Genomic DNA, 18,721 nt, shown 5'->3' with positions numbered 1-18,721 from the left:
GCCTGGCGACGGCGGGGCGGGGCCGGCGCCCTCAGACGGGACCCGGGGCGGGGAGCGGGACACGGACACGGACAGGGGAGCGGAGCCGGCTGGGTTGGAAAAGCCCTCTGAGGTCCTTGAGCCCAGCCGATGACTGAACACATCCAGGCTCGGAGTGTCCTGAGCTGGCAGGACCCCCGGGGATCATGGAGTCCCCCGCCTGGCCCTGCAGGGACACGCCAGCGATGCCGCCCTGTGCCTGAGAGCGCTGTCCCAGCTCCGAATTCTGTCAGGCTTGGCGCCGTGCCCATGCCCTGGGGAGCCTGTTCAGTGCCCAGCACCCTCTGGGGGAAGGACCTTTCCTGATATCCAGCCTAAACCTGTCGTGCCTCAGCTTCCCGCTGTTCCCTCGGCTGCTGTCACCCAGAGTGCCCAGATCAGAGCCTGCCCCTGGCTGCTCTCCTGGGGAAGCTTTGGCTGCTCTGAGGTCTGGCCTCTGCTCCGGGCTGGACAGACCAAGTGTCCTCAGCTGCTCCTCATGAGGCCCCTGCAGACCCGTCCCCATCTCCTCTGGATCCTCTGGAATGGCTTCGTGCCTTTTGCTTTCAACACCTCCAGGGATGGTGAACCCACCACGCCCCGGGGCAGTCCATTCCAATATCTAATCACCTTTCCAGTGAAGAAATTCTTCCTGACATCCAACCTAACCATCTCCTGGCACATCTGAGGAGTATGTCCTGTTGTCCTGTCCCTGTTCCCTGAGAGCAGAGCCCGACACCCCTGGCTGTCCCCTCCTGTCAGGAGTTGTGCAGAGCCACAGAGGTCCCCCCTGAGCCTCCTTTTCTCCAGGCTGAGCCCCCTCAGCTGCTCCTCATCAAACTTGTGCTCCAGACCCTTCCCCAGCTCCATTCCCTTCCCTGGACTTGTTCCAGTCCCTAAATGTCCTCCCTGGATTGAGGGGCACAGCGCTGGCAGTGTGGCCTCAGCAGTGCCCAGCACAAGGGACAGCCACTGTCTGTCTGCTCTGGGTTTTGTTTGCTCAGCCCAACGAGGACGTTCCCAGCTGTGTTTAGTCTGGGGACAGGCGCCAGAGGTGTTTTGGTGACACTCTGTTGCAGATCAGAGCTCAGGAGTTGTTGCTGTTCCTTCCCAAAGCTGCACGAGGGACGTCATCCCTGCCTGGATAAGCCTTGGGCTGCCTTGTGTGACTGGTAACAGTGGAAATTCAGCAAGGCTGAAAGACTCTCAAGCCATCTCTGCTGCTCTTGTGCCTCAAATAAATTCTTTTAAGAGTGCTACTGGATGCCCCGGCAACAAACAAGTCCTTTAGATGTGAATATTATATTAATTTCACACAAGGTCCCTCAAAATGCAGAGAAATTGTGGTGGTTTTTTTCCTTTTCTCACATGAAGCTTTGCAGGGCACTCATAAGACTTGCTCATTTTTGTTTGCTACAGTTATTTTTCAAGGAAGTGACAGGTCTGGGCTTAAAAGTAAAAAACCAGGAACTGCTCTACATGTCCTAACAGGAGTCTTGAATTAGGAAGAATAAATAGTGTGGGGTTACAGCCTCCTGTTTACTAAGTGCTTAATGCTGAAGTAAAGTGGAAAAAAAGTAGAAGACCTGTTGGAAATCGAGGGAATTAAAGGCTTTTATTCAAAGCAATTACTTATAGAAATACTGAAATTTTGAGAAAGAAATGGGTATCTGAATCCTTTTACATTTATTTATTCTTTTCCAAGTCTCCTTTGCCCCATCCCTGGAAGTGTCCAAGACCAGGTTGGATGAGATTTGGAGCAGCCTGGGATAGTGGAAGGTGTCCCTGTCAATGGCAAGAGCATTGGAACAAAATGATTTTTAAGGTGCCTTCCAACCCAAACCATTCTGTGATTATTCTATGATTCAGAAAGGTTAATTCATCTTATCTCTCTCCATGTTGGCTTCGTGCTCTGCAGATCTGTTTTTAAACACTTCTCTGTGCTCCACAGAGGTGTTCACATACAAAACTGTGCTCAAAGGTTCCCTTTTTATTTTTGTGTCTGTGTTATCAGGCACCAAAGGACCCTTGTGGGCCCAATGGAGTTGCTCTGACACAAGTTCACTGGCCTGGGGAAGTTTAAACAGAAAGAGCAAACAAATGTCAGCGCAGGACTGGCCCAAATTCTGCTCTCACTTGCCATGTAGCTGCTATGGGATTGGGAGAGTCAGAGCCACGTGTTAGGGTGATGTCTGTGTGAAGAAGACAATCCAGGCCAGGAAACATTGTTAGAAAGGGTGAAGATGATCTAAATGATCATGAAAGCCTGGTCTGCTGGAAGGTGTTCCTGTCCATGGCATGGGGGTTGGAATAAAAAGATCTTTAAGGCCCCTTCCAACCCAAACCATTCCATGGTTCTATGATTCTGTGGCTACTGCTGAGATATGCTCAGTCTAAGTTCCTACTGTGCTTAAGGCTGTCTTAATTCTCCTCTCTGTTATGAAAACAGCTGCTTTGAAAATGCATGTTCTCAGCCAGAACCCATGCCTTTTTATTCTTCCCCCTAATTGGAGGTACATTTTGCTCCTTAGTTTTCCTCTCACTGCTTTTTGAACATCCCTCAGCTGTGAGCACACTGCCCATCACAAACCACATGTTCTGAGGCAGGGATGGGGCTCAGACACAGGCCTTGCTGTTTGTCATTCTTTGTTCAGTAACTCTGTGACCATGCAGGTATCCATGGTTAATTTGTTAAGAAAACAGCAACTTAGCAAAATTTGGAAACTTAGTTCCAATATCTGTGTGAAGGAAGGGAGCTGCTGGTGGCCTTCCTCTTCTCTTCAGTGCTCAAGGCAAGTACCTACACTTTGATTTCGTTTCACAGTTGCTCTCAAGGTATTATTATAGTAGAAAATGGACATCTAAACTTGCCTTTGTTCCCTGTGGTAACAAGGTGACATCCCAGCTGCGCCAGAAATAAGGATACCGGGGACAAATATTGAGCTGTACTTAGTCTGGGCAATAAAATATAGGAGAAGGTCAGTGCTTAATAAAGAAGTTGTTTTTTCTCAAAGAAGGAAAAGTAATTTGACATGAATGTGTGACACGGAAGTAGAACTGAAAAGTTCTCTGTTGTTCTTCACTTATTAACAAACATTCTTTTAAAAAGTTACTCCTAATGGTGACTGCATTACTTGAGCTCTGAGGACACCAGCAAAGCAGTTATAAAAATAGTTAACTCTATTTTTCCTTTCCACCTGTCCAGATCAAAAATAAATTATATATTTTGGAATCTGCTTTTTCACATGGGCAAATAACAGTTTTTTTGTGGGACTTGTCAGTGCTATGGCCCTGAGAGTGTTCCCCATCCTGGGGTTTGCCCATTTGGGGTCAAGGTCAGCTTTGAGATTGATGCCTTGTGAAGGCTGACCTAGAGCAGAGACTGGACAGAGCTAAAGAATAAAGCAGGGATTTATTAGGAGGCCTCAATGGATCCACCTTGGGCAGCACAAGAGCCCAGCCAGGGCTGCACCCCTGGTGAACCAAAATGGTCCCAAAATGGACAACTGGTCACAGGGTCTCACACTTTTATAAGTTCTGCTCCATTTGCATATTGGAGTTAATTGTCCAATTCCAGCTCCAGCCCATGCAGTCCCACCCTTCTTGTTTTTCTCTCTTCACATTGTTTGTGCTCTTGGGCCTGAGATTTGGATCATTTCTCCTTGGTCCCCAGCTAGAGCAGGAATTGTTTTGTCCCCCTGCTCTGTGCAGAGAGCTCACCATCCCCTAATATGAAGCTCAGAATTACACACTAAAGCAGCACAGAATCTGAAAAATAGAAAAGCTGAAACCTGAGGCATGAAGATAGGTCCAGCATGACATTCCTGCTTCACCCTGTGCTCCCCATGGACTTGTTGGGCCATCTGGGCTCAGCTGAGCCTGGTCACTGTCACCAAGGTGTCTCTGCTTGCTTTGCTCAGGTGTGTTGGGCTGTGCCTGTGACAGCCAGGCCACCCTGGTGTCCTCACCTGTTCTACCCATCCCACCTCGCTGCCATGCTCAGTCCCCAGCTTCCCTTCCCTTCTGGAGCAGAGTCCAACTCTGCCATTTCCTGAGAGCAAGCCCACACCTCGCCATGGTGAGCAGGAATGTGCTGATTCCTTTTTTGTGATGCTTTCAAAATTTAGAGACAGGCACTGTGTGGGCAAAGATACTGTCATTCCACTGAAGCAGCCTGGCTCTGGTCCTCTGCAGCTCCAATAAATACTAGGGAATAGCAAAGATACCTGCAGGTCTGAAATCTCTGCACTGAACTCCACATTTAGAGAGGAAATGCAACGTGTGCTGGCAGAGGTGACAATACCAGGTCTGTCCAAGTTTCTGAAGCAGCAAACAGAAAATCATATAAAAAGCAACACAGGGTTACAGGCACAGGGAAGGAGGAAATCAGGAAAACCAAAATGTGTATGCTTCAAATAGTGATGTTCAGTTCCCACTGAGGAAAGTGGCTGTTTGAGGGCAGGGAGGTGCTCAGGGAGGGAATCTGCCATGTAAAAGAGGTTAATGGGGAAAGGCTGCGGTTTGGGAAGTGTTGTAACGAGAGAAATCACAAGAGGGGAGTGTTGTACAGCACTCCAGCATCTGCAATTCCCACAGCACTGACCCCGTGCCATAATCCAAGTTTATTTTACCAGAGGAATATACAAAAGTCACCGCCTGCATCTCTTTTGACAGCAGTAACATTTTCCTCCGTGTGAGACAAGGATTTGTCATGTCAAGATCAATAAGCAGGAGAATTGCCATCTCCACCTCTGCAGCTGTGTTGAAACCAAGTGTGAAACGACAGTGAGAGAGGTTTGACAGGTTAAAAAAAAGGAACACAAACCAGAGATGTGTGAAGGATGAGTCAGTCATGACAATATTTATTTCATTTCTTGGTCTTACCTCTTTTTTCATCCTATAAGTGAAATCATGTGAGTCTTTGATCACTGACTGGGAGCTGGCTGCTTTTTCACTGTCTACTGTCAGTGCCAGAAAGAAATCATGACTCAGCAAGAGGAAAAGGTGTGTCCATAACCCCATTCTCCTTCTGATAAGGTGCTCTTAAGCTTTTCAGGAAGCTTCCTTCTGTCTGCTACCCTGCCAAGACTACTTTTACTTCTCCCTGTCTCCTGAGGACACAGTGCCCTTCAGTAGTACTGGAAAAACAACACAAAGAGCAGGGAAAATCTCTTTCTGTTGAACCCAGGTTTGATATGTGCTTAGAAACCCAGTGAAAATGCACTTAAGAGCAGAGATGCTGCTCCAGAGATGATTTCATGGAAGAGGATTGACTCCACTGTGCCTGGCATTTGGCCTGAGAAGCTGATGGGCAATGACTAATTTCAAATGATGCACTGCACTGTGGATAGGTGGAGACAGCTCTCCTCTTCCCAAATCTTGATTGAGAACAGGGAAAGAAGGAAGAGTTTGGGGGAAGGTGCAAGTGTGACTTCCAGGAAAGCTCAGTGTATGGCTGCAAAGCTGATGCTGGCAGCTGATCTCAGCTGGACCCAGCTGCACTGGGAGCAGCCTTGGCACAGCAGGTTTGGTGCTGTGAGATTTGGGCATGTCTGGCTTTCTCATCCATCATTGTTCCCTGCTCCCAGCGTTGCACAAGGAGGGATTTGCACTTGGGCAAGGCAATATGTTGATCTGCTTGCATGAGCTGCTCACCCACACACTCTGACCCATCCCACTTCACTGTGTGAAAGGAGCACAGCGGCAGGAAATTCAGTAGTAACAGCCATCAACAGTGTCAGGCTCAGTCTGACCACTTTGGCTGGGTTTGCTTTATAGCTGTCAAGGAGAACAGTTACAGCATATTAAAAAAAACATGTGATGCTCTAAGTGAGCTTGCTGAAAGCTGTACAATAGAGACAGACCAAAACTGTAGTGTTTTGGAAAGAAAGCAAACCAAATCCAAACCCCAATAATAATCTGCCTAAAGCTGATTAAAATACCATGTAGCAATTTAGGTCATTAAAATATGATCATCTTTTTAGAATGTTCTCTGCTAGTTCCTGATTTGCTGATAAATTCTCTAAGGTATGAAATATTTGATGAGTAAGTACCTTAAAAAACTGAAGGTGAGGATGGAAATTTAGTAAAAAAGGGGAGGGTTGAAAGGAGTTAGGGAATTACAGACGCATCAGTTTACCTTCAATTTCCTGAGAAATCCTGGAACAAATAACCAAACAATTTTTAAGCATGTAAGAGAGGACAAGGAGATTAGGGGGAGTCAACATGGATTTGTCAAGAACAAATCATGTCAAATCAACCTCATTTCCTTCCATGGCAGAATAACAGGCTATGGGACAGAGTTGTGAGTCTTGATATTAGTTAGATTTTTGTTGGGAAAGACATAAACAAGACAAGGAAATGTTGTAAATATGGAGTTATAAAGAGCTGAGTGCAAAGTGTTTCAGAGATTCACCAGGAAGGTGTAAGAGATGTGCACTGACCAGGAGAATTCTGAAAAATGTGACCTGTATGAACAGTGACGTCCTGTAATAAACTCCTAGAGAGGTTATCATGGAAACCTCTCAAAAATCACTCAGCTCATCTCTGCCCTGTTATACAGGAACAGACTGGACAAGGTTCTTGAGGTCTTTTTGTACTCTGCTTCTATTAAAACTCCAGCCATATAATAATCTTTGATTGTCTGAAGTGGATTTTACACCACAGAATCACGGGTGCAACAGGAAGCTCAGGCCATATCACTCACATTAATGTCACTGGCAGAGCACTGAGAACAGAATTAGCAAAGCACTTTGTGACTGCCAATCTAATTTAGTAAAAGTTACATTACCTGAGTATTAATCAGTGTTCCAGCATAAAATGGTGTACAAAAGTGTTGCTTTCTTCTCTTCTATGAAAAATTCCCCTTTCGACAGGATTCCCTTAGGGAGCAGAGGGAAAATAGCTGGCCTGGGAAGTGAAATTCCTGTTTGCTCCACACCACACTGCACCAGTGCTGGGCCTCTCACTCTCCCTTCACCGTGGCATAGATATTTGAGATAACTAGAAACAGAAAGTCCAAAGTGCTGCAGGGAATTAGGCAACTGAAAACACCATCCTTGCTAAAATTTATTACTGTGCATGCATAAACCCATTTTTATGCACTTAAGGCCAGTACATCCAGTCCTGATATTTTACATGGGATATTTTACATTTACATGGTTCATGACCTTAAGCTTAGATGTGGGTTTAAGTGTATTGCTGGCTGGGATCTCATAGTTTTGCCTGGATTTTTAGTTCTCCCATTCACACTGAATCAATTGCTGATGCCACTGAACAATAACTCAGCTCTGGTTTCCCCAGGGGAGGAATCCAGCTCGGAATGACTATTCTACGCTGAGGCTCAGTTGGCCCATGCAGGGCCAGAGATAAGCAGAGGTATTTTGCTTTTGGGGAGGAAACCCAAGTTTCCACACTCCCTTCTGAGGCAGAAAAGAGCTGCCTGCAGTGCTCAGAATAGTTCAAGGGATTTTTTTTAATGCTTTCAAAAATATCCTCCAAGTGAGCCTTGGCAGTGTCTTCTGCACCACCTGCTACTGATACTCTGGAAATCAGGAGTGGATGAGGGATGGTTGGAATAAAAGTTCCCCAGGAATGTCACCTTTGCACTTGTTTTGATACTCAGCAAAGGCAAAGAAAAATAACAAGGCACTTTTTCCTCTGGATGCTTTTACTCTGTTCTTTCTTTCAAAAGTCTGACTGGTGAGGTTTTAACCACAAAGCTTCAGGACAGAGGATGTTTTGTTTATCTTTGCTTCCTGGATGATCTCTGGACATTGGTTTTGCTCTGTGCATGCACAGAGTGACCATCTAGCACAGGCAGTGCAGTGCTTCTGCCCAAAACATCAGAGGTCTGGAACACGAGCCTGGTGAGGGCAAAGGACAGCTGGGAGGTTGGGAAGCTGAACTTCGTGTGTTTTGTTAGCTCAGAGGGCAGGAGGTGGGGCTGGGGGCATGCTTGGATGGACAGCAGCTCTTGGATATTGGTCACACTGGGCACAAGTTTGTCAGATCCGTCATCCAGAACAAGGTTTACAAATATCCCATGCAAACCTCGAAACCCAAAGGAGTAATGAGTGTGAGTGGAAAAGAAGAAATGGTCAGAAGCCAGCCTAATTCAAGAGGTAGAGAACTCAAACCTCTCCTACAATTACAAATGGGAGTACAGGTTTGGATCCAATTCAGTCTGGGCATCATTTCCACACTTTCAGTTAGTGGTATCCAGTGTAAATACTGAAAATCAGGGATGGCACAAGGTGAGCTTTTCTCATCTGTGAACCACAGGGTGGCCTGGGTTGGAAGGGACCTTAAAGCCCATCCAGTTCCAATCCCCTGCCATGGGCAGGGACACCTTCCACTATCCCAGGGTGCTCCAAACCTCCTCCAACCTGGCCTGGAACACTGCCAGGGATGGGGCAGCCACAGCTTCTCTTGGCAACCTGTGCCAGGGCCTTCTCACCCTCACAGCCAAGAATTTTTTCCAAATGTCCAATCTAATCCTACTCTCTGCCAGTGTGAACCCTGCTTACACTACATGAGAACAGTCAGTCTGGCTTAGGCCATGGACTGACAATTATTTGGCCCAGAGACGTGTGATTTTGCAGTGAGATCAAGAATTGCAATTTCCTGATGCATGAGGGGTGTCCAAGTGGCTGCATCAGGACTGGCTGGGCACTTCAGCACTCTGGATGAGTGTTGGATGCTGCAGACACTGGCCCCAGCACACAGAACTCCCAAATCCTGTGCCTGCAGGCTGACAGCCCAGCTGAGCTCACTCCAGCCCCTGCACTGAAGGATCCTTGATTATTGCCTAATTTGAGCCTGGGGACTCAGCCATAACGAGTGGGTGATTGAATGAATCATGCCTCACTTTCTCTTCCCCAACACAGCAATTCACCCACATTTGTTCATTACTCAGACTTGTTTGCCAAATAATTTATGCACATAATTTCGGGATCGGTAATTCATTCACATGCAGCCTGGGTGAGTGTTTAGCAATTGAAATGAGAAAGTCAAGATGTTTTGTTTGGGCTCACAAGTTTTTGTTTCTTGATTAAACTCTCAAAACCGTGTTGTAGGGGTGACTGCTCGTGTCAGTGAATTCAGAATGTAATTTCTGCATTTACCCTCTAATACACACATACATTCATGATGTCTTCACTTGCTAGTAAACACGTTGATTGCAAAGTCTGTGACAGGAGAACACCAAAGGAGCCTAAATTAAGCTAATAATTTAAAACAATGAAACATATGGAAAACTAACCTGTTGTGTGATCTTTTAATTCTGTGCAAAAGAAAAAAGGCTACACTGAAATCTGGCCAAAAAGTAAAGTGATAAAATGAGTACTGGATGCTTTCCAGCATCCTCTGAAATGTTCAGGGTAGAAAATGTCAAACTGCTTGAATTTGAATCATTTAAAGAGAAAAAAATAAGCATCAGAAGTGTAACCAAGAAATCTCCTGGATGTGGTGATGCTTAGCAGAGGAATGGAAAGTGGTAAATGTGACACCAGATTTTAACACTGTTGTGTCATGATGGAAATCCATAACTCATAAATCCGTCTTGGGTACCCCAGTTCTGGTTCCTTTATGGATGTGGAGGGGGTATATGTACATATATACATACAGGGGGGTGGCAAAAGGCTGTAGATTAGGTGGAATTGGGAATGACAATTGTTTATGTGTGTTCAAGAGAACCAGAGGGAAGCAGCAACTGAGGGTTTCCAACTGTCTGCAAGTACTTGGCTCAGGAAGTTCCCAAGAGGAAAATTATTGGAGTCTGAGAGAGTATCAGAGGAAGCATCACTTTAGGCTCATCCTGCTCCTGTACTTCTCCTAGATGTTCACTTTGGCCAGTGCTGGAGGCAAGACAAAAATCGAGTGTGGGTTGGATGAGTCTGGATCAGTGTGGTTGTGGAGCTGGGAGAGACAGGAGGTGCCCTGGAAACCACAGCCTGGCAGCTCTTCTTTCTGTAGCAGGCAAACTGGCAGGGATACTTGGATATACTGGAGACTCTGGAAGATCAGTCACTGCAGAGAGATTTTTAGCAGTTTTATTGCAATTTTTAAAAGAAATTTCTTTATTATGGTGTAAGACGAAAGCCCTGCTAGGGATTTCTAATTGTTTAAAGAAAGGAGAGAAAATACAGAAACAATGGTCATTTTTCACTGCAGAGGGGTTATCAAGCAGGATCCCCTAAAGGTCTAGATAAGCTCTTCAGGAGCTGCCCAGAAAAGAAGGGGATTTCTGAGGTGCCACAGCTTGCTGGTATCACACAATTACATGGGATGGTTTAACCTAAATATTTTTGTCAAGGGAAGAGAATGGATCTGCACTCCTGGTGACTGTAGGGTAAACTCCAGGGGAATTCTGTCTTGGTAAGTTCCAAATAATAAACACGGGAAAGAATAATTAACCATGTATATGTAATCATAGACTGGTGGGTATTACCTGCTCAGGAAAAAAAATCTGGGTGGGAGTATTGATAACTCCATGGAGACAAGAATTTAATTCCCTGCAAAATGCAATAAGATAAATAAACCACTAGGCAGAGAAGGGAAAATCTGTGTCTTAATGATTTAATTTTTTAAAAAAATACCATCAGAATTACTAATAGACTTTAAGTAGCCAGGTAGCTTCCAAAATGTTCTCTGCTCTCATATTCTCATAGCATGAACATTCACATGACCAGCCTCTCATGTATTTGTGCAAGCAAATGTGATGTCAAGAGCATTGGAGAGATAGGGCTGGTCCTGTTTTGGAGCAGTCAGCAGTGACCAGGAGGTTCCTTGGCCTTCAGATGAGCAATATGTCAGCTGTGAGCACTTTTGGAACCAAGTGTTTGTCTTGGCTGTCCCGTTTTTCCTGGAGGCCGTGCGGAGCCATGGCCGTGTCCAAGCTGGTGCAGATGGCACCTGCCGGCAGAGTTAGGTCTTCATTCACAAATGGAAGGTGACAGGGAGCTGCTGCCAGCCCTGACCCACCTTCCCCATCACCTTTGCTGGGAGGGAGATCAGCTTCACACCGAGCCCAAGACTTGGCAGCTCGGCTCGATTCCTTCAGTGGCTCCCAAACAGCTCTGTCCAAATTCCCAGGGATGTGGGAGTGCTCAGCTCCAAACCAGAGCTCGGCTCCTCGCTGGGAGCCCTCCTGATGGAGCTGGATGCTGTGGGAATTCCCAGCCCTGTGGAGGTCAGCAGTCACTGATATTGGTCTGGATGTGAATTTAAAGGCTCAGAGCTTTGCTCCCAAGCCCCTGCACACAAAACCCTCTGTGTTGGGCCTTGCAGCTGGTGCTGGCTGCAGAAGGCTGCCCATCTGTGCAGAGGGAGAAGCCATCAGCACTGACTCACTGCTCCACCACCTCCTGCTTTTGGCAGAAACCGGCACAAGCAGACTCAAAGGACCCTGGCAGAACAGAGCACTTGCAGTGAGGGGTGGGGGTTGATGCTGAAGGGATGTGACATCAAACCATGCTCAGAGCAGTCATTCCCAGGTGGGTAAGTGGTGTCCATGGGCCTGTGTGGACTCATGGAATCAGTGCATGCACTCCCTGTACCCTCAGTGAGCTGATCTGCTGGAGGGCAGGAGGGTTCTGAGAGGGATCTGCATGGACTGGATCTGTGGGCCAAGACCAACATGTGAGGTTCAACAAGGCCAAGGGCTGGGTCCTGCCCATGGGTCAGAACAGCCCCATGGAGTGCTCCAGGCTGGGGCAGAGTGGCTGGAAAGCTGCCCAGCAGGAAAGGACCCAGTGCTGCTGGTGGCAGCAGCTGAACATGAGTCCAGATGTGTCCATGTGGGCAAGAGGCCAATGGCAACTGGCTTGAATGGGGAATAGTGTGGCCACAGGACCAGGGCAGTGACTGTTCCCCTGTGCTGGGCACTGCTGAGGCTGCACCTGGAGTGCTGTGCCCAGTTCTGGGCCCCTCAGAACAAGAAGGACATTGAGGGGCTGGAGTGTGTCCAGAGAAAGGAATGGAGCTGGGGAAGGGTCTGGAGCACCTGGAGAGGCTGAGGGAGCTGGGAAGGGACTCAGCCTGGAGAAAAGGAGGCTCAGGGGGGACCTTGTGGCTCTGCACAGCTCCTGACAGGAGGGGACAGCCGGGGGGATCGGGCTCTGCTCTCAGTAATAAGAGGCAGGACAAGAGGAAATGGCCTCAAGCTGCATCAAAGGAGCTTCATGTTGGTCATCAGAGGAATTTCTTCACAGAAGGGTTGTCAAGCATTGGAATGGGTTGTTCAGGGAAGTGATGGGGTCCCCATCCCTGGAGGTGTTCAAGAAATGACAGGATGTGGCACTCAGGGCTCTGGTCTGGTTGACAAAGTGGTGACCAGTCAAAGGCTGGCCTCAATGATCTTACAGGTCTTTTCCAACTTTAATGATTGTGTGATTCTGTGAAAGCAGGTTTCAGACGGCAGGAGTGAACTTTTAGATCAGTTTGGCTGGCGAAACACAATGTCTACAGGCCCCAATCCCTAGAGCTGGAATAAACACCCTTGGCTCCCTTTTCATGCACTGAAAGACACTTTTTAATCCTGAGGTCTGTGTTCATCCTGCAGTCACTGGGTGAAGTTTGGATGGTCTTGCCCTAGGGATGCATATTCATAATAAAGAGCCTGAGTAACCAGCTCAGATCATGGAAATATAGAATCATTAAAGCTGAAAAAGACCTCTAAGGTCATCAAGTCCAGCAATTAATACAGCACTACCAAGGATGAATTTAGGACACCTCTTAAAGATCTGGGAGAAGATCCTCACCCTGCAGATGCAGGGACCCATCTCTGGAGTTTACAGCTTTAAGGAGCCTGAAAACAAAAACATCCTTGAGGCAGAAAATGCCTACCCAGACATGCAGCAAAAGACTGCTGTTGGAACCCTGGATGCTGAGAATTTTAAACTTTCTGCTGAAGGGCACAGACCCTCAAGAAAATACTACATTTGACCTGAGGCCATGAAGAAGGCTTCCAAAATTGATTGATAGCACTGGGATTGCAGGTGTGTAGTTTGATTAGAAGCGTGTGATATCACAGGGTGGGAAACTTAGAGTTTAAGGCTTTAGAATATAGTAATAAATATAAAGCAAGATGGAGGTTTTGGGACAGAGACTGGTCCTTCTTTATCTTCTTCTTCCTTCTTCTGCATGGGTTTGGGTGGTATTTTGTAATTGGGCAGAAAAGTCAGCATTGTGGACTTTGAGTGATTAGTTATTGGGTTAAAAGTGAAAATAATTTAGGTGTCATTTCTTAATTGGATAGTTTAGCCTTAAAAGACCTTGTAAAGAAAGATGGTTAACCATTTTGTACCTTGTTAGTGAAATCCTGCAGAACTCGCTGCTTGTGAGACTGCAGCATAGATAAGAAATAATAAACACCTGAGTCTGAACACAAAACATCGTCTTCAGTCCCGACCTTGACTGGTCGGGAGGCAGAAAAAAAGCAGCTGAGACCCGGCAGACTGCCTTGCTCCTAATCTTCCCCTCCAGCCAAGAGTCATGGTCCTCAAGGAGAGGGGTGACGCTGTTGAGCCAGGGGCAGGCGAAACGACTCGCACGATTTCAGAAGGCAAAATGAGCGTTTATTCAAAAGCACTTCTCTCTTTTATAGGGAGCATCGTGAACATTAATTCCATTGGTCTTCAAGTAAAAACATTTCACCTGATTGTTACACTGGACTTAGGTCAGTGTGGTAGAACATATCTATAAACGATATGAACGGAAAGCAAGATAACAGATTGTTTACATTCCTCTCGGACTTTTTCCCAGGCTTAGCCTGGCAGAAATCTTTCTCTTTTTCTGAACTGAGAGTATCCCCAGAGGGGGATCCCGTGCGGGTAGCAGGGCAGAGCCAGAGCCCTTCTCTTGCAGAGGAGGAGAGTTTGTAACACCGCCACAGCTCATTTTCCCAAAGCTGTGGTGCAGGCACACTCTTGTGGCTGCACGGAGCCAGTGCACGCTGCTCGGGGCCAGCTCTGCTCCCGCAGGAGCCCAGGGGACTTGGCGGCTCCTCCTGCCCTGCCGAGAAGGCAGCGGCTCCTTCACTGCAGCCACAATGGTCCAGGATGCTGTGGCAGCCGCCAAGGATGCTCTGAGAGCCTGCCTGAGTGCTTTCATCCAGCTCCGGCTCAGAGCAGGGTGTGTGCCCTGAGGCGGTGAATAATTTAGCGCTGCGGATATTAACGCTGTGCCTCGGGAACGAGCCTGGTTCTGGGAAAAGGGACACCCCAGCTGCTGGGCTGGGGGTGGGGTTTGGGGTCCCCAATCCATTAAGAGTTATGGGATTCATGTCACCCCACAAAGGGCATCCTGTATGACTTTATTGATCCTGGGGAGAGGCTCTTACTTCTCCTGGGAATGCCTCCTCAACCTGCCCAGGGGAGCAGCTTTGGATGCTCTCCATCTCCCACCCTCTGCTGCAGGTGCTGGATCTCCTCTGCCTCTGCTCTTTGGGGTTTTGCTAAAGGAGCAGCAAAACCCTTCCTTGCTGGCAGCCTAGGTGAAAACTCATCAGCACTGCTTGTACTGAGTGAGGAAAAAACTGTTGGCAATTGGTTGTGAAAATCAAAATGTCACCAAGTGGTGCTGAAAGTGGATTTTCTCCCTTTCCCTTCCCTTTAAAAAAAAAAAAAATTCCTTTGCTCTCAGACATGCAGATCCCATTCAGGAGGCTCCACTGTGCATTGTCTGAGGTCTGGAGTACAACAGAGACACAGCACCAGTGACCCCACTGAGTTCTTTGTAGTCTGGGCAAAACCTCCTTTTCCCCTGCTTTTGGGAGTGCTCAGAGTCAAGAGGAGTCCTCTTGGTTTTTTTGCCTCCTTCTCACCTGCTTGCAGCACATCCCTGCCCTCTGGAAAACACAGAGGCTGTGGCTCTGCTGTACCAACTCCATGGGCTCTGCTGCTCATCCAGACCCTCTGCTTCCCAAAAATCATCTCGGTGTAGCTCTCATCTGTGGGTTTCAGAGCAGGCTGTGTAAGGACAGGGATCCCTGAGACATCTCTGAGAAAAGCTGTCTCATGCTGCCAGTCTGAGCTACATATGTACATGAAAAGAGAGAAATGGATGGGAAATCACTGGGATTGAAGTGGAATTACAAATGCCAGCATCAGTTGTCTGCTTTGGATGCATTCAAATACATACTTCAACAGCAGGCTGTTCTCTGAGAGACCCTGGGCTTGTTCCTGTGTATTAATCACCTTGTTCCCATTCTGCTCTAACTGAAGGGATCATTTCAGAAAGTTGCAGTTAAAAACCACCCCCAAACTGAGCCACCCAAGCCCAGGCTTGAACTGTTTGGTGGGGCTGTAGGACAGGAAAGTGGTTTGAACAAACACTGGGGCAGTGCCTTGTGATGAGACTGTCAGAAAATCCCAGAGACTCCGGATCCCTGAATTCCAGAACCCCAGAATGGTTTGGGTTGGAAAGGGACCTTAAAGTCCATCAAGTTCCAACTCCCTGCCATGGGCAGGGACACCTTCCACTATCCCAGGTTGCTCCAAGCCCTGTCCAGCCTGGTCTTGAACACTTCCAGGGATCCAGGGGCATCCACAGCTTCTCTGGGCACCCTGTGCCAGGGCCTCACCTCCTTCACAGGGAAGAATTTCTTCCCAATATCCCATTTAACCCTGTCTCTGTCAGTTTAAAGCCATTTCCTCTTGTCCTGTCATTCCATGTCTTTGTCCCAAGTCTCTCTCCAGCTCTCCTGGAGCCTCTTTAGGCTCTGGAAGGGGCTCTGAGCTCTCCCTGGAGGTTTCTCTTCCCCAGGTGAGCACCCCCAGCTGTCCCAGCCTGGCTCCAGAGCCAGGGGGCTCCAGCCCTTGGAGAATGTTTGTGCCCTCCTCTGGATTCACTCCAGTATCTCCACATCCTGCTCGAGCTGGGGGCCTCAGACCTGAACGCAGTACTGCAGGTGGGTTTCTAAATATTAATTTTTTTTATTTTCTTGCTGATGGGAAACATGGCATATTTGCATTTTTGAGCCTGAATAGTTTTAATTCAGTTTTTTATTGTACAAGCTCAAGAGGAACATTTACTTTGTTTTCACTGATTAGTTATACAATTATTCCTTTCAGATACCACATGAACCATGAACCATAATATTGTATTCTTTGCTAATACATTTTGGCTGAGGTATTTACATGAAAACACAATACATAAATGTAATGAATTTTTCAAATGAACACATCGGTAATATAAAGTAATCTTTTTTTTTTTTTTTTTTTTCCTGTACACCAAAAATTCATTAAACTTTTCTCAATTAGCAAACTGACTTTTCTAAATAAGCTGCTGATTGAGCACGAGCCACGAGCTGGATTTGATAACGTTGGATGGTGCCTGTCACCAGGGAGGGAGAGATTATCTCTGCCAGCCCAGGGCAGGCATCTTCTGCTGGATCTGACACCTCTTGGAGGGGGTGCCACTTCCAGCTGCTCACCAGTGAGGAGCCAGGGCTTGCTAATGCCTAAATGAGAATAATCTTCTGTCTAGGAGGTGAAATGAAGTCCTGGGCCGAGTCCAACCTTCAGGCCTGTATCAGCATCTGTGCTGTGGCCAGCCAGGTCAGGGAGAGGAGAAAACTGGGAATGAGGGAGGACAAAACCTGGTTAATTTTCAGCTGGATGAAGGCACAGATGTGGCTGTTCATGTTCCTGCAGAGCTACAAGTGTGGTAGAAGTGTTCAGAGCTGGGTTAGATGGGGTTTGAGGCAGCCTGGCATATGGAGGGTGTCCCTGCCCATGGCAGGGGCTGGAACTGGATGAGCTTGAAGGTCCAACCCAAACCATCCTGTGACTCTGTGATTATGTTCAGTGATGGCACAAACTGTTACAGCCTGGAGAAGTAAAGCCAACCTCCTTCTGAAGTCAGCACTGTACTCTTTTATTTCTTTTTAAATTTTATTAGCCTTCTTTTGATTTTCCATAGAATCCAGAGGTAGTAATTCCTTTTGTGGAGTCCTTTAAATATTCTCTGCAGAAACCAGGGACTGATGCTGAAATCTCGGCCTCACTGAAGTTAGTGGGGAGCTTGCTCCTGGCTTTGTTGGGGGGATTTGGCTCTGGCCGAGTCTTTTTGTGTGAAGTGGAATAAATCCATCAGGAGTGGAGTGTCTCAGCACAATGAACACCTCCCAGTGCCTTTCACATAGATCACACTGTTATATCATGTGCCTGACCTACTTTGCTTTAATAAGCTCATCTGTGTGCAGTGGAAGATAAGCAAAACCACTCTTGTGACACGAAAATCCATCCTGTCTATCAACACGTGTGTGCTGCTCCTGGCAGGGGCTGATCCTGGGCTGATAAGGGCTGCTTTTCCCTCTCATGGAAGTAAAACTTCCACTGGCATCCAGTGAGGCTCAGACTGGGAGGCCCTGGAAAAGGTTGCCCAGGAAAGCTGTGGTACCCCATCCCTGGAAGTGTTCCAGGCCAGGTTGGATGGGGTTTGGAGCAACCTGGGATAGTGGAAGTGTCCCTGCCCATGGCAGGGAGCTGGGACTGGATGATCTTGAAGGTTCCTTCCAACCAAAAACATTCTGGGATTCTGTGATTTGACCCCATTACAGGGCTGGGAAGGACAAGCAGTCAGCTTCAGGGCCTGGACATGGACAAAGAGCAAGGAATGGGATCAGTGGTGGGATTCCAAAATTGTGTCAGGTTGTTCCGCGTGTTGGGATATGCAGGGCTCAAGAGGGCCTTTGTGTCCATCTCCTCCTGGGTAAGCCATGAGTGTTTCTCTTTGAACCATCTGTTTTCCTGGTACAACTCCCCAGGGCCGCCATGGGGCCTCCCAGGGTTGCTGCTCCCATGGGACAATCCAGGCTCTTTCTCCTGCAGAGCATCTTCGTGCTCAGGTTTCCCACCAGGCTGCAGCTGGGCACGGGCAGCCCCATCTCCAGCATCTCTGCCTCTGCATGGGCAGGATCAGAGAATCACAGAATATTCTGGATTGGGAGGGACCCACCAGGAGCATCAAATGCAACTCCTGGCCCTGCACAGCCGCAAGAATCCCTGTGCCTGAGAGCATTGTCCAAATCCTCCCTGAACTTTGGCTCACCTGGTGACTGGAGCTCTTCCCTGGAGAGCCTGGATCTCCCATCCTACCCAAAGATCGATGTTCCCATGGAAAATCCCAGCCTTTCCTGGGAAAGCTTCCCCCATCAGCTGTGCTAGATATGTCAGGGTGGGTGTAATGGCTCTCAGTGTCAGAGGCATCCCTGAGACAGCCCCTCTGAGTTCAAAGCTTTTCAGCAGTGCACAAAAGCTGGTTTGGCTCCCAAAATCGCTCCCGCACGCGACGCTGCAGATGACAAAGCTCATTACCTGGGTCACGTTCTGGGGCCTAGCTGGCAAATTCCTTTGTGAGAGAAAATCCTGCCTGCTATGGAATGCCCTAAACCAGCCCTGAACCTGCTTTTCTTGGGCTGGGAAGAGGTGGGAGCACAGACAGACCTGGCTGAGCAGCAGGGAGGTGAGCAGGACCCTTGTTGTGAGCATGAGCACAGAACCAGGGTGCATCTTGTGGTGCCCTCCCTCTTTTTATCTTTTCTTCCTTCTTTATTTATTTACTTGTTTATTTGTTCTTTACTCCTTTTTTTTTTTTTTTTTTTTTTTTTTTTTTTTTTTTTTTTTAAACAGCGAGAAGGAAAATAAATAAATAAAGCTAACAGTGTAGAGGACAGAGATTTGCTTTTCATGTGCTCCCT

The sequence above is a fragment of the Vidua macroura genome, chromosome 6 (genome assembly GCF_024509145.1).
Source record: "Vidua macroura isolate BioBank_ID:100142 chromosome 6, ASM2450914v1, whole genome shotgun sequence".
Taxonomy (NCBI): domain Eukaryota; kingdom Metazoa; phylum Chordata; class Aves; order Passeriformes; family Viduidae; genus Vidua; species Vidua macroura.
The sequence above is the reverse complement of the archived record's forward strand: the minus strand, read 5'-3'. Positions refer to the sequence as shown.